This window comes from Panulirus ornatus, chromosome 14 (assembly GCF_036320965.1).
Source record: "Panulirus ornatus isolate Po-2019 chromosome 14, ASM3632096v1, whole genome shotgun sequence".
Classification (NCBI taxonomy): domain Eukaryota; kingdom Metazoa; phylum Arthropoda; class Malacostraca; order Decapoda; family Palinuridae; genus Panulirus; species Panulirus ornatus.
The window spans coordinates 59798714-59815656 of record NC_092237.1 but is presented as its reverse complement, the minus strand read 5'-3'; the positions used below and the strand labels follow the sequence as shown (position 1 = coordinate 59815656).

The following is a 16943-nucleotide window of genomic DNA, read 5'->3' as shown; positions in this document are numbered from 1 at the left end:
ACACGCGATTGCCACCTACATGGCACCCGCCCTAAACGAGTGCCATTTGCATGACACCCACACGAGTGACACCTTTATGACATCGAGAATTGAAGTAGACTACATGACTACATATAACGCTGCTAAAATACTTCCCTATACAGCCATCATCATGCAAGTAGCAGCCAAACATCATAGTGTTCCATTTGACGGTAACTCAACTAAGTTGATGCGATATAGACAGGGATAGGACACTAGGACAGGGGATTGACAGGTACGAGATATACAGGAATATAGCCATGACAAGGTCTATAGACATTTCTTGACTAACAGTTTTGCCGGGTTTCGAATCATGATTTTATGCACTGGGTAAAGGGATCGAACTATAGAACAGCCTAAGAAGTCGTATGAGTAGTGTTGGTGTGTGTCAGACGAGGAGTGATGAATTGACACCACTGGGAGGGCTGGGAACGGGAAGTGGTGGCAGAGGAGGTGGCATGGATTGACACGCGTGTAGGGGCCTGGGACGGGTAGTGGCGCTAAACAACGTGGCGTGGACTGACACCACTGGAGGGCTAGGGACGGGTAGTGGTGTCAGCCGAGGTGTCGTGGAGTGACACCACTTGAAGGACTGTGGACGGGTAGTGGTGTCAGCCGAGGTGTCGTAGACTGACACCACTTGAAGAACTGGGGACGGGTAGTGGTGTTGCCAGATGATGCGTTGGGAGTTTACGATGCTCCAGCATTAGAACGCACCACCACTGGACGACAGCAGTGATTTGAGATGGGTCGTCCCTCTACTGCAGTGTCTTGTAGTAGGGCGGTACGCCAGCCGTATAACACTGGCTCCAGAACGCGGAAGGTAAGCTGCGGAACACAGTCTGGTCGTACGCAGAGGTGACCTGCTAGAAGAAGAAAGTTACCCCTCCGCGATGTTCATTTGCCAGCCAGACACGACAGGTTCCCAAAACGTCAGGTGAGGGGTAAAGAAGACAGTCCCTCCCTGCTGCCTTCACATGATGACGGAGACCATGGACAGATGCAAGTAGGTAACGGAGAGAGGGATATGGCTGGGGAGGAGATTTTAAGCCAGGTCACAGGGATGGGGGGTTGTTAAAGCTCTGGGCAACGTGTTTTGTCCTAGTTAAAGATCCGTTAATGACAGCCAGAGCTGTTGGAGGATCAGGTCCTCTGGATGAATTTAAGAGACAAATGATAAAGACATCGCGGTGGAAAAAAGTGGTGGTTGGAATATAGCATCGTTTTACATTGAGTGATCAGCGAGGTGGCGTTGGTTTTGGGAGCAGCGTCGGTTATCCTGTGAATAAACCAGGAATCCCCTTGGCTCTCGCCTGGTGACCCCAGGGGTTCTACAACGGCCTCGTTCCTCAACATGTTGATGGTCAAAGTGTCTTGGTTGGTTTGGTATTAATGTGGACAACGTCGTCATAGTCTAACGGGACCAGAAACCATTTACACAGCCGACTGTAACTCCCTTAAAAAGGGTCCGGATATTTTTGTTAGGTTGAGGCAGGGTGAGGCGAGGCCAGCGGGCCAACACCTCAGTAAATGACACTTCCTCATAAAGCACGCGACTGTGAGTGGGGATGTTATGGCTCTGATGCCGCCCGCTCTCCACCCACCACTACCGCTCGCCTCCCCTCGCCCTGCCACCACCCTGCATCCTGCCCTGCTCAGGAGCACAGCTTGCTAGTGTCCGGGAGTCACCACCGTCGGTGCTAGTAGTGCTGGGTAAGCATTGGCCTAACTATGGAGGAGGCCAGGATCAGCGAGAGCGATGGAGGGGAGGTGTGAGAATCGGTGGTAGTGATGGAGGGGTCAGTGAGGATAGGTGATAATGATGGAGGGGTTGGTTGATTGAGAAACGGAACTCGTAAAGGGGATGAATAATGCTGCCTGTAATGGAGGATGTGAGGAATGCTGTCAGCTTTAGAAGATGAGGAAGACTGTCAGCAATTGCGAGTAAAGTGTTGGTAGGTGAGGGGTGAGGGACGCAGCTAGTGACTGGATGGTTGGACGCTGCCAGTTACTAGGCTGAATGCCCGGCGCTAGTGACTGGGTTAAACGACGGTGCCAAATGCTAGCTTGAAGGGCATTGCTACGAACTGGATTTAAGGACGATTGAGGGAATTAGATAAGGAAATGCTGCAGGTAACGGCGTTCAGAGTCAATGCCAGTAACGGGAGTAAAGGTATTTCTAGTATCAGGACTAACGTGATATTGCTATTAAGTGGATTAGGAGACATACTATTAGCGAGAAAAGGGGCGTCTGGATACCTCGGTGTTACTAGCAACATAAGGGAGGACATGGCTATTAATGGTTCATAGGGACGTTACCATGAATAGGGATGAGGAGCGCTCTTCATGGCGAACTGGCAGCGGTGGTTTGTAGAGGATACTAACGACGGAATTAAGTATGGCTGGTCATAACTGGGATGAGGAGGTGTTAGCACCCGGGGTAAGGGACGCTCCTAGCAACGGGTGAAGATCACCGTTAGCAAACGGGGATGTGAGTCTACTAGCAGCGAGGATGGGTTACGCCGTTTACTAGTAAAGAGGCAGCTGACGCCGTTAATAACGAGATGAGTGACGCACCTAGCTAGTTACGAGGGTATGGGTGACGCCGAAGCATCGTAAGGAAGGGGGACACAGAAACAGACGGGAAGGCCTGGGGGACACACACTTTGCTTTGATTTTTTTTTTTTTTTTTTTTTGCATCACACGAGTTTATGGTGTACGCTCCTCCCCATCGTAAGGTCGGTGGTGCAGGAGAGGTTACAGGGTGTACACAGACAGTAACACAGTGTGTTGAGCAGGCAGGCAGAGCGGGAGGGCTAGGGGACCGTGTTGACCCTGCAACGGTCTATTACCCCGCCTCGCACGCCCGACACTGTATCAAGGTGCTGGTCCTCCTCCTGCGTCGCGTTCCTGGTGGGGCGAGGGTCTGACTCCTCATTAGTTATGCTGAAGGTGGGAGCGACTGGCGTGTGTGTGTGTGTGTGTGTGTGTGTCGGAGGGGGGAAGAGAGAGAGGAGTGGTCAATCAGCTGGTGTTCCTGAGCTCAACTAGGGGGAGGGGATTACAGGTTGTGTTTTCTTTGTTACGTACGACAAAATACGAGTTCTCTCTCGCACAAGAGACGAGAATGGACTCAGAGATGTACTTTCACAACCAGTAAAGATATGGTGAGGGAATAACCCCTCTTATTCAACCCGTTCTCTCTCCATGGAACACACTGTATCGTGGAGGGACCTTGTATAACCCGCAGCAAGACCCCAGCACCCGAGGTATGTATCAGACACGGAGCCCTCTAGGGCGCCCTAAGTCCGATGTTGTGTCCCCGAGTGTACTATTACGAGAGAAATCTGCACAGGGCGCGGACAGCCTCCATATACATACACACAAACGCACACACACACACACCGATACATGCCAGACCTGAACGCCAAGCGTAAACATCATGCAGCTTGTTGGAGCTGGTTGGGGGGACGGACCTATCCCCCTTGCCTGTCGCCACGCCTGAGTGTCGTCCAAAGTGACAGTCCCCAGTACCACGGACGGGAGGAGGGGTGAGGGGGCGGGAGGCAGGTTCGCCGTCACTCCCGCCGAGCGACGTAGTCACTATAGACGGGGCAGCCCGACACGACACAGCTTAGTTTATGGCGTGTCGTGGAGCGCATGGGAGAAGTTGTGTGTGTGGGGGCGGGGAGGAGGTCGTCCGTACGGTCGTGGCACTCCTCAAGGGTCCCAGCAAGACGGTGCGTCTGTCTGTCTGTGTGTATTGCGGGCGTCGCGACGCGACGGTCCCCGTCCATCAGGACAGGTGTTACGGCCACAGTACACACAAACACCCGCGCATAGCGCCACAAACAAAACACGTGGTTGAGCATAAACACGGTTGACGGGGGTGATGGGGTGGAGTGGTTGAGTAATAGACTGGTAACAGGGTGGTGACGTTTGCATCCGAAGTTGCATAGTGTGGCGCTGGGAGTACTTGGCTAGCCGCCGCTGCTGCCGCCGCCGCCGCCGCCGCAGCGGTCATAGGGGTGGTTGTGGGGCCCACCCTATCCCCACGGGGTACTGTTGAAGACCACTGGTTTGGTTGTTACTGCTGCTCCTGCTGCTGTTGTGAACGTTCGTGGAATTATGGAGGGTTGTGGTGCGCATACCGGAAAGTTGTGGGCACAACATTATGATGGCTGCTCCTGCTGTTGTTGCTGCTGTTGTTGTCGCTGCTGTTGTTGTTAGTACACGTTGCCCGAGAGAGATGTTGGTGGCGAGTGGAGCAGTCGATGGTCAGTCTGCCGTGGCGGAAGTCTGCGTGGGCCGCACGTAACCTGACCATGCACACGGAGGGGAAATACGTCCGTGCTGACCTCACGACTCCGGCCAGGACGTCTGGACGAGACGCATGAATGGCCACGCCGGCCCCAGCCTTCCCCCGCGGGACACGACTGCTTTCTACAAACCTGTTGGACCTGCGCCTCCGACTATACGGGTGCATGACTCCGCTTCTGCACTCTCCATTTAACTCCGCTCTCCTTTAGTCACTCCAGCCCTACGAATGGTGTATAGATACTATACATAAGCCTCGGTAAGCCCCGGGATGTGTCGTGTTATCCGATCATTACATAAAGGATTATAGTACGTAGAGTTTATTCATCTTGCTTGGTGATGTTTGGACGTACCTCTGCCTTGGTATTATTAAAAGAAAGATGGCAGGGGGGAGAAGTGTTGTGGAGCGGCCTCGTGCTTGGTAATCCCGAGCGGTCAGAGCAGTCACTGCGTCACTTACCCCATAATGACACATGTGATGTCTCTATACCTTACCATTGATGCCATATCTACACCACTCCTCGTCTTTCCTTCCTTTGCAGACGTCACCCGCGGTCAAACCAAAGTCTTAAACACTCTAAGCATCGTTATGATAACCTTGTGAAGGCATATGGGTTGTTCCTGAAGGAAAAATGACATAGATAGCAAGCATTATTTTCAACGTCCTCCACTACCGGCCTAACCCATTTTCTCTCTCTCTACAGGGGGGAACTCCTCTACGCGGCCCGGCTCCCTGACTTCCCCATAAAGGTAAGCTTCGTTTTGTTCTTCAGTGGATCACCCACCCGTTCCTGTTGTGTAAAACTGTATTGATATTGAATAAAAGGAGTTTTTATAATTTGGTAAAAGACTGATATAAATATCTATCGTGAAGATTAGATATTTACAACACGAAACATCGAAATTCCATTGACAGGCAACAGCAGAGTGGCGAGATCCACCCACAGCTTGTAGACCGAAATATACGTTGAAATGGACGCGGATTCATACGTCCATAGGCCGAAAATCATTGTATTTCTTGGATACAAAGGACACGGAAACACTTGTGTTTGTTTTCCGTATTGATTGCATCGCCCCGTCTGTTCGTTTGTTTGCACTGGTTGATGGGTTCCGGACGCGACTGAGTTGTGTCAAGCGAATCTCATTCATTCTTAAAAGGCAAAGTGAGGTGAATGTCTTCCTCATTCACTGACCAGCCGTACATTGACGACTTGACCACTCGACTGTACCATTCACTTCTCGGCCTTTCACTCTCGCCCACTGTTCGTTGTTCGGACGTTCCCAGTCACCCCCACCCCCCTCCTCCTCCTTCGTTCATTAATCGTTCATTTGTTCCCTCTCATTACCGGTGCTTGTTCTGCCGTTCCCTGTCATTACCCTTCACTGTCTCCAACACCCAGTGTTCAGCCGTTCACTCACTACCATTCACCATCAAAGTAAAGAATAATAATGCAGTTCCCCATTCAGAGAACACGTAAGGCTCGGCGTTCTAGACCATTGGTCTACACTAGCGATGAGTACAGTGTTGCTGTATCTTCATGTCCACGCTGGCCAATGTCATGAGGCCACACCATGAGCCAAAAGTGAATTATTGATAATCTCCTCCTCCTCTTTCCCATCCTCCTCCTCCTCCTCCTCCTCCTGATAATCCCGAGAGGAGACCCTCTTTACGACGGCATAAAGTCGAATTATAATCTCGATGATTGATAATTGTAATTACTTCTCGTTAAGGAATTATGTTGACAGGGACCTCCACGTTACCAGACCAGGCTGTTGTTGTTGCTTCCCTGGGGCCAGGCCCTGGGAACAGTGTTGTTTGTTATATTTTCCTTGATGCTAATGACTCAGGAGTTTTTAATGGCTGTGTATAGCTGGGTGAGTGATGGATTGTTCCCCTGTGGCTCCCCTGCCTGAACCCCCCGCGGACTGGGTGGTTTGGTATATGCCGTGGGCTGAGTGGCTCGGTGTAAACTACAGCCTGGGTGGGTTGGTATCCACTACGGTCTGGTTGGCACGCCATGGGTTGAGTTGCTGGGTGTAAACTACAGACGGCTTAGTATGTGCTACAGCGAAACTGAGGGGCATGGTATACACCATGGGTTGGGTAGCTTGGCGTAAACTACAGTTTTGGGTGGGTCGGTATCTGCCACAGCCTGGTTGGTATACAGAGTGCCCTGGTGTAAACTACCTGGTTGGATATCGTGTTATACACTCTGAACAAGGTTACCTTGACTGCACACAAAGCCTGGGTGTGTTGGTATACACAGCAAACTGGAGTTTCCTCATCATAAACTCGTGGCTGGCTTTGTCAGCAAACACCTCGGGCTTGGTATCATCGCTTGCATCACTGATCAGGTCGTTAATGGCTTTTAAGTGTACACCCCAGGGTGAAGTCTATCAGCTCCCTCACAATGGCAGGTCTCTAAGCATAAAGTCTAGGGATGTTTTCCGGCATTCTTCCTTGGCTGGCTCTGTCAACTTTCACCCCAGGCGATGTTCCACTGCATACTACCCAGTCTGGGTCATTCATTGTACTCCCCGGGATGGGTTTCTCAACATACACCCCAGGCTGGGATCATTCAACATACACCCGAGGCTAGGCTTCAAAATAACCCCCCCACGCTGGGCCACAGCAAACACCCCTAGTTGGGTATTTTAGCACGCACCCCAGGCTGGGTCACTCAGCATACACCCCCGGTGTATGGAAGCTTATTTAGAGCAACCAGAGGAGGTCTACCCCCAGACCACTGCACAGGACGTGCGTGGAACATCACGTCTGTGCACACGTCTGAGACATTACTCTTTGGTCACTAACCTGCCAAAAGCTTATCAAATACTTGATAAATGATTGTGATTACTTCTTGTGCTTATAATCACTGAAAGGATGTTAGAACGGAGTAAGTAAGCCCATACGGTCATTGTGTAATCCCCGGAGACACAAGTTTCCTATCAGTGGTTTTGCCAGGTTTCGTTGGCTTATCAGACGAGTGAGGAGTACTCATTTTATTGACCCTTAGCGCCGGTTCGACGGCGGAGGCTGATTGCGTCCGTCCGTGCCCCGAACCCCAAAACTTTACTTCCCTCTCGCTGGCCTCAATAAATTACGCTTGGAATTTGATGAGATTTTTTCGAGATTAAGTATATTCGGTCTTCTAGTCAAGTCTCAAGAGTGGAACCACATCACGTACCCTTCCTTAACGTTCAGACGTACGTACACGCTACTGCCTCCAGGATATCATTTTCTTATCAGCGACTTCTGCCAGGGCGTCTTGCTATACCCTGATCAGACTCGCTGAGAATAAAATTTCATGGTAAGACTCAGGTGTCGAGAGCTATTATGTTGCTTCCATATAACTCTCATTTTATCTCCTCCATCGGTGACCCCACAAAAATTTTATGCCCGGGTCTTTTAAAGTTTAGCAGCTCCTTCCGTAGTGCAGGGTTGTTAAGACTCCCGGGTTGTTGTTATGTTTAGCGGGCCATCCGTTGTCCAGGTTGAAGGCTCCCGAGTTGGGTTTTATGACACAGGTTTATGTGGTCAGAAACCCTGGGATGTTTTCCTGACGGTGAATTCTTCGGTTCCGATCTTATCTGATGCTCATTCGTTATAAATCTCATTATACCATTTTTACGATGGAGGGTTCGTTCGGCAGCCATCAGGTGCCAGGATGTATCTTTCATATACACATATCTTGACAATTCGATCCTCAAGAAAGAAGGCCTGGCCCTTGGCTCGACTCCTAAGGCTTAAGCCCAAAGGTTGGGTCATCTTACCTAAGACTTGTACTGTCCTGCTCAAGGAAACCCTCTTGCAAGCAGAACTTAAGGTGGTCGTTATCTTCTACCAATACACACCAGTCTAGGTCTCCTGCTGGCGTAGTAGTAAGATGTTCTCTGGAAGGTAGATAAGGGTACTGCTGACAGAGGTGCTAACGGGCTCCTGCCACGATGCTCCGGGGAGGGGTTTACTGTAGACGGCACACAGGGCCCCACCTCCGCCACGCCCAAAAGGGACGGTACACCTCTAGGTAATTTAGGCGTCGAAGGTTACGACTGTAAACCATGAGCGACGCCGTCCGTCCCACCGGGCCCGCCGGTCTTAATTTGGTCGGGTCTCACGTCGTTAAACTCAGGCTTATTGAGTGTTTACGATATGAGGAAGGGGGAGGCGACGACAACGTCCGCGCTGCTGGTCAGGAGCTGTTGGACGCCCCGCCCGCCCGGGAGACGCAGGTACGAACCCCCCGCTAAATGATCGATGAAAGGCGGATTAGTATGCTAGGGAAATACGCGAGTAGGGTCTTGGTGTCTCTGAATTTAAATGAGATCTTTAGTAGACTGGCGACGTCGGAAGGGCGAGTTAAAGGCACATGACGTAATTCTAACTTCATTAGTCAAGTACACATATAGAAACAGTTTGATGTGACTAAGAAGATTGGAGGTTGTCATTATATTACACTTGGCGAGGTGCGAAGATTGCTTCATTGGCTCAGAAGCTTTGGGACAGACCGGGTGGTTCAAAAGGGGGTCGAGCTTTAGCTTGTAGTATACGTAGAATGTCGATAAGACTGTTGAAGGAGGACCTCCTGAGTTGGAGGAGGGACCTCCTATGTTTAGAGGAAGACCTCTTTTTAGGGGATGTAATTCACCTGAACTTGGTCTAGACGCCTGAAGAATCTGGCGCTACCTGGAGACTAAATTGGGTGTCAAGATGGACTGGATACTCTAGGAACTTGGCTCTTTTCCCCGTAGGAAGTAGACCTGACCTCAGACCACATAACTCTTAAGACTGAAATGACAGTCAGTTATTAGCTCTTGTACATCAAACCATGATGAAATCATTGCTTGTTGACAGACACCCCCCAAAAACATATCAAATTATGTTACTGTTACCAACATCCCTTCGTCCCCTTACTGCCCTTCCTCTAACCCCTTAACTCTCGCCCATCCCCCTTCAACAAGGGCGCCACTGGGGAAATCAGTCACCATCCTGAAGCTTCTAAGAATTCGGTGGAGGAGTATATTTCTCATTCCCTGGCAGGTGGTAATTAGTTCGTCGGGAGGTCAAATGAGCGTGAAGTGGCAGTTAAATATATCTTGTCAGTCGCGTCATACTTTTTAGTGTGTACAGTGGTACGCACGCTGTTCCGAAGTAAACACGTGAGTCATGAGGGCGTGTGGATAGTGGAGGATGGAAGGGTAGAGATAAGGATGAGGAGGAGGAGAAGGATGCAGGAGGAGTGTGGGTTTGAGGAAAGGAAGAACGGTTAGTAGTACAAAATGAAGCAGGACGAAATAGGTTCCAATAATATGTCAACTCAGCGTTTGGACGATGCGTCAAGTCAGATGGTCGAATATGTCAGGTGGTCGGGTATGTCACACACTGGGATATATGTCACCTAGGCTCTCCATTACCCACGTCCAGATGTTCTCTTCACATGGCTGTACAACTTGTGTTCGATGCAGTGTGGTGCTTTAGTCTTAACACTAGTGGTGCGAGATCCTCCTCCTCCATCCCACTAGCAGTAGGTTCCTCTTGTTCCCTGCCTACTCGTCACGTATATTTTGTTGTACTGTCACTCTGTCTTTCTTCATATTGATCGTGTTTCTCTTGTATTACTCCGCCAGGGTTTCCTTGAACATGCACAGTTTGTCACGATTTTGCGTCGTGTCCGTGTCCTGTTTGGCTCCTTCACATCCATCTTTTTTACGTGTTTAAATATTTAATTACCCGTACATACGTGCCTTATTACATACATACATACATATTACATACACGACTGATACAAAATACCTCCTCGTCCGACAGAGCAGTGCAGTACAAGCGATACACTGTCCACTTTTTCACACAAGCTTCTGATGCGCGGGGTGTCACGGAAATAAGGAGGGCTCGGTGACTCTGTGAAGACTGCTGAATAAAGCCACGTACCTTATTCACCTGGGGCATTGTGAAAATAAGGACTTATTAGTTAGTCTAGTGAGTGTAAAGCTCCATGTAGTTGAGTGTGAAGGGAGGATGGTCTGCATACACACACACAAACATACACACACACACAACGGTCTCCAGAGGCCACTGGGGTACAAATATCCAAGCGGCCGTTGCGTCTTCCCTCGTGAGCTGGTTACGCTTCCTTGAGCCTGGCAAGATTAATGGTCCATGGAATCTTTTGCTTATATATTTTAATTTTTTTTTTTTCCTGTCACAACTGGTCTACTGCAGTGAAGGTTTACGGGGCCGCTCCCCCCTATTCCAAGTTCACATTGTATTGGTCATTGGTTCTCCTGAAGGTGTTTCTTTACCTGCTGGTGCCTTCATCTAGCCTGTGCAGACAGACTCAGGCGCTTTTCGAGGCCAGGCCTCACGTGAAGCATCGGAAAAAGTCTAGCGAACGACACTCGGAAATTATTTGTATTTGCAGATGCCAGATCTTCAGAATATCCCCACCGGGTATTCTTAAACTATATTTACTAACTATTATTTAGACTCTAACGTACCAGGTCACATGATTGTTCCTCGAGTTTAGTTTAAGAGAACGAATTTGTTAAGTTTAGGATGCGAGATCAATAGTTTTCTTTTGGAACAACGATAACTAATATATTTCTGATAGATTAAAAATAATACAAATGTAAGTCCATGGGAAAGTTATGTGGTTTTCATAGATTCTGTTCTTTAAAAAGAAATCTCGTTTTACATTTATATCTTTTTTAATTTTTCCTGTTATATAATCATACGTCTTCCTGCTTAGGCCTGGCCGTTTTCTAATTGTCTAAATGTATATTTGTTATGTCAAATCTACAGGTATGAGAATGGTTAGCTAAATTTAAACAAATCGATTAACATGATTTTCGTCGTATTCATGGTTAACATCACCTCGGCCGTGAAGTGAACACTTGCTTGTTATTTTTCTCCCATTTTAACGAGTTTATAGGTTCAGTATTTTCATCGCTTGACGGAAGGCGACCCGCGTAGTGGATCGTCGGTGGACATCAAGGAACGCTCGTCATGTTCCATCCATTCCAGACTTCTTACTTTAATAACCATAGATAAAGGGTTTACCCACCCATCCCCAATAGCTAATGCTGTCATGTACTTGGAGACACAGCCTCGTCGGCAGCATGGCTGAGGCTCCTCTGTACCTTCCCTCCCTCCCTCCATAGCTGAAACTAATTCCTCAAATTAGATTAAAACTTTAGGGTTAGTGTCTCGGGGGGGGGAGACTGCCAGCTGGTTGCTGGGCTAACTATGATGTTAGGCGAGTGACTTGGTTGCTGGGGTGATTCGATTCAAGGGGAAGGGAGTCATAGTGGGTGGTGTGATATATGCTGAGGTTGTGTTAAGGATCTTTCATGACAGCAAACAACGTCACCATCAATACAGTGCTGTCAACACCAACTCCCTCACGAAACCTTACATCACAGCACAAATATACCTACCACTACTACCACATCCACCAGCGTACATCACAACCACCCAGACGCCACTAATCATCAAGCCTGCACCCCGTATCATCACCAATGACAAACCAGCATAGCCCACCCTAATCCACTTGGCACACCCATACATGAATGACCATCGCAGTGGCACATACTACGCGCACTACGACATATGTCATTACCGTCTTCACAGTCACAACACCACATACCTACAAGCATCACATACATCATCATTCTTTCCGCCATACCACACTATCACCGGTTCAATACCACAGTTGTTTTTTTTTTTTCGTACTGTCATCACAGTCATCACACTTCCCATCACCTCACACCATCACCAGTTCAGTAAATCATCTTTATACTGACACTGCAACATGTCATCACCATCATTTGCTCCGGTCACTTGTAATATGCTGTGGATCCACGAAATAAGTTCACAATAACATCTAATTTCATTCTAAATTGAGCTTTCCTTATCTCTTTCACTGTCTCGTACTGCGGCTCAATATTTGTCATGAATATTTCTGTAACCAGAAATAGTAGATAATAGCAACTATGGCTCTAACAAGGCGAAATAAGTCGCCAAAATATGGCTGGGACGAGAGAACAACATCAGCGTCGAGGTTTGTGTACACTGGGAGCTGGGGAGGCGAGTAGGATGAACTTTGTTGGTTCGTGTGATGGCCGCCAGAGTGCACCGTAATCGCAGCGCTGCCTCTTTTTGCCAATAGATGGCAGGACGGTCTCTCATGATCATTTCTTCGCTTGCTCAATAGATGGCGTTGTCGTACTCCTGTGGCCACATTATATGCTGGAAATTCATTGAAGTTAAATGTAAAAATACTGTATGAAATAATGATCGCATGTGCCATTACTTTAGCCGTTGTTTGTGAATATAATAAAACTTGAATGAGAATGAGCCCAAATGTCACTGTCATCAAGTTTCATATAAAAAGGACATATAATTTCAGTGTTGTGAGCGGCTCTCAGGTAGGCCAGAGGGCATGGTTGGGGGTTGATGGGGTAGGGAGGAGGGGTTTCCAGCCCACCCATATAGGCAGCTTAATTCACTCGTTGGCAACTGTGCATGACCTACCTGATGTATGATTCTCTCTCTCTCTCTCTCTCTCTCTCTCTCTCTCTCTCTCTCTCTCTCTCTCTCTCTCTCTCTCTCTCTCTCTCTCTCGTTTTGACCGCCATTCTTTGGTTGTATCTTGCTCGTACTTGTTACCTAACACCGCCCATGCCGTTCTCCGTAGTGTATGTGTGTGTGTGTGTGTTTTTCTTTTTTTTTATCAGTTCATTCTTTTTATTATTTATTCACACTTAATATAAATACGCCGGGGTCATAATGTAGACATTTAAATCTATATAATGAGAGAATTATGCCCCAGGTTTGAATGTGTTGGTTTACGGAGGTTTTACGATTGTCGGATGGACTTGATTCTTGTGTCTCGTCGGTGTTGGGAAGGTGGCAGGAGTGTATACAGCGTCAGGTGAGGGATGTCTGCCGGATCAGCTGATAACAGGACTGCCAACGGGTACCCCGCCGCGAGTGACGAAACGCTAGTGTTTTAGAAGCACCTGAGTACACACACCTGCTGCTGCTGTACACATGTACACCTGCAACGAGGATGGCGCGAAGAGAGAGATGGGTTACAGGGAAAGGGGCTTTAAGAGGAGGCTTTCGGTTTGCTTTGCCATGGAGGAGAGAAGAGTGAGGAGTGACTTGATCGCAGACTTGTTAGGAAAGATATAAGTGCACGATGAGAGAGAACTCCTTCCCTTACAATGCAAGTAGGAACTGCACACACACACACACACCTTCTCAGCTTCTCTGAATTATGTTTCTCATAGATTCAGATTTCAAGAATTTATTCTCAAAAAAGAAAGAAATAAGTGGGAAATAAGTGTTGGTTAATATTTAAATGTAGCTTCGTTGAGAGCTGGAGCGAAGGAGTTGGATGTGATGCTGGACGATGGAGACAGAAAACTTGTTGAGGGTAATCGTACAGGACGAAAATGGGAGATGCCGGGGTTAATGTAAAAAAAAAAAAATAAAAAAAATGCCTTTTTATTTGACAGTGAAAATGTCGTAATATGTAAAAGTGATTATGACGAAAATGACTTTTATGTCCTGGTTTATGACAGTTGCAAAACTTTAAATGGAGGACCTTGTTTAAATACTTTTTCCTGTATTTGTTAAAGAGACTTACGTTGGGAATGTTGGATGTGTTTATGTAAGTAGTCAAGTACCTACGAGAAGTGTAGATGGGAAGATCGTCATGAGCTTTTCCTCACAATGTGGGTATTGCCTGCTGCTCTGTGTCTGTAGATGTAGGAAGCCTTGGGGAATGATATTCAGCTGTAGATGCTGGTGAGGACTGTGTCTTTTTGTAGATTATTTAGGAAGTCGTAGTGAAGATTGTATAGCTTTAGGGTGCTGTAGGAACTCCTGGTGAAGGGTGTGTGGTTGTAAGGTGTTGTAGGAACTCCTGGCGAAGAGTGTGTGGTTGTAGGAAGTCCTGATGAAGAGTGTGCGGTTGTAGGGTGTTGCAGGAGGTTCTGATGAAGACTGTACGGTTGTGGGGTGTTGTAGGTGGCCCTTATGAAGACCGTGCTGTTGTGGGGTGTTGTAGGAAGTCTTAGTAAACAACCGTCAAGGGTTATGGATGACCGACATTTCCTGTGTTACTAAAAAGGTCAGGTACTTTTGGCAGCCTTAGCAGTGCGTGCCTGGGTATCCCACGACCCGGGGACTCTCTCTCTCTCTCTCTCTCTCTCTCTCTCTCTCTCTCTCTCTCTCTCTCTCTCTCTCTCTCTCTCTCTCTCCTTCCCTTCCTCCCCGCTGGCTATACGGCGGGCCCCCTCCTCTTCCTCTTCTCCCCCCTCCCTACACATATAACCAGCCAAGCCTCACCCAACCCCTCCGCCGCCCTTCCTTCCTCCTCCTCCTCCTCCCACCACACCACACCCCACCCCACCACACCTCACCCCACCCCTTCTTTCCCCCCCTCCCCCTCCCTCCCCACCAAGGTCACCCTGGGTCTCGCCTACAGTGGCTACTCCTTACAGCGGCCGCTCAACGCCCGTCCCCTTCCGTTATACATGACGCGTAATGCTCGCTATCCACCGCAGTGATAACAGCCGTGATCAGCTGGCTGCAGTCACAGTGATACCAATAGGAATACGAAAACGGGGGAAGTCCAGTGGTTGTATCTTTATATTCCACTCCGTATGGTTACAACCAGGCTACCTTTTTTTCTTTTCTTTTCTATTTTTTTATATGTCTTACCCCCTCATGTGGGGTAGACTGTGTGCAGGAGGAGGAGGGCCAGATTCATCATCAAAGTCACGATCCTATAGTGAACTGAGGGTGAGAGAGAGAGAGAGAGAGAGAGAGAGAGAGAGAGAGAGAGAGAGAGAGAGAGAGAGAGAGAGAGAGAGAGAGAGAGAGTCTTCAAGGTGGATTATAGCTTTTTTTTTAGTATTATTATTGTCCTTTCACCTCTGCTTCTCCGGTGTGACCATCTTCATCATCTGTTCCGGACCACCACGTTGTGTGGTGGGAGGGTACTGATCACTGCTGGAGAACACTGTTCACTGCTGGTTATCACAGCTCACTGCTGGTTATCACAGCTCACTGCTGGTTATCACCATTCTTTTGGTGTGATGAATTATTGTTTGTACGGTCAGAGTGCCTTGTGTATGTGTGTGCTATTATGAGGCTGCTAATGGTAATGATAATGATAGTAATGATAATGATACTGATAATATTAATCACAATAATAAGGATAATAATGATGATAGTGATAATAATGATGATAATGATAATGATGATAATAATGATGATAATGATAATGATGATAATAATGATGATAATGATAGTAATAATGATAATAATAGTAATAACAATGATAGCAGGAATGATAATTATGATAATGAGAATGATAATGTTGATAATGATGATAATGAATGGCACGTTGCGATGACATTTGTGGTAATGATAGCGAGAGATGCCATGGCTGTGTGGTAGTTCTGAGCTGCACAGTGGCCATCATAACAGCGGTGATGGTGGAGGTTGTGATGGTGATGTTGTAGTAGTGGCGATGCTGATAGTGAAGACGATGTAGTAGCGGTAGCTATCGTGGTGGTGATAGTGATGATGATGAATAGTGAGGTTGTGACTGTTGGTGGTATTAGGGACATAGTGATGGTGGTGTTGGGGGACATAGTGGTGGTGATAGTGGTAGCTTTTATGATGATGGTGAGGTTGTGACTATTGGTGGTGAGGCTGGTGTTGGCAATATGGTGGTGGTGATAGTGGTACTGTGTCGTCATTGGCTACGATGGTAGTAGCAGCGGAGGTGGTATGGTTGCCCTAGTGATGCTGGCCTGGTCGTCAGGGTTTTGGTGGTGGGTGTGGTGAGGTGAGGGAAAAAGAAAGACTGTACGTGCCAACCACAGCGATAACGGTCAGTGTGGCGGAGAGGAAGAGTGGAACGTGTAATCAGGCTAGCGGTTGTGTGGTGGTGTGGTAGAGCTGGTGGGAAATTTGTGGGAGAGAGAAAAAAAAAAAGGAAAATGAAAGCCAAGCGATGTCGTTTGTGGCGATTTTGATAATGGTGGCGATGGTGATGAAGAGGTTGGATGATGAGGAGGATGGTGGTGGTGACGATGATAATGAAGAGGGAGGATGAGGGTGGTGGTGGTGGTGGCGGAGGGAGGTGGGTGAGCGTGAAGATTGTAGTGACAGGTTGCAAGGTAGGAGGTTCTCATCCATGTGGCAGAGCCAGGCGTGGGAAGCAGCACCTCATGGGAAATTGTGATTACGTGCGAGTAAATGTTTTAGTGTCTTGTGACGCAAGCCCAGCTGTCCAGTGATCCCTCTCCTCCATACTGTCGTCAAACTGTCCAAGGATGCCTCTCCTCCATGCTATCGAATTGTCCGTGGATGATTCTCCTCCATACTGACAAAATGTCGAAGGATGCCTTTCCTGCATACTATCAAACTGTCCAAGGATGCCTCTCCTCCATGCTGTCAGACTGTCCAAGGATGCCTCTCCTCCATACTGTCAAACTGTCCAAGGATGCCTCTCCTCCATACTGTTAAACTGTCCAAGGATGCCTCTCCTCCATGCTGTCAAACTGTCCAAGGATGCCTCTCCCTCCAT

The 16943-nt window shown here is 48.1% G+C and overlaps 1 protein-coding gene across 3 annotated transcripts in view; it reads left to right on the top strand.

The window, feature by feature from the left end:
- Window positions 1-16943, top strand: part of LOC139753485 (protein Wnt-5b-like) — a 512552-nt gene that overhangs the window by 214949 nt on the left and 280660 nt on the right. For 2 of the 3 annotated variants that reach the window (XM_071670048.1, XM_071670050.1), the window contains exon 2: window positions 5040-5085. The exons of the other annotated variant lie outside the window; for it this stretch is intronic. The gene's annotated coding sequence lies outside the window, so the exon portion shown is untranslated. The remainder of the gene's footprint in view (window positions 1-5039; window positions 5086-16943) is intronic. 3 annotated transcript variants of the gene reach the window in all.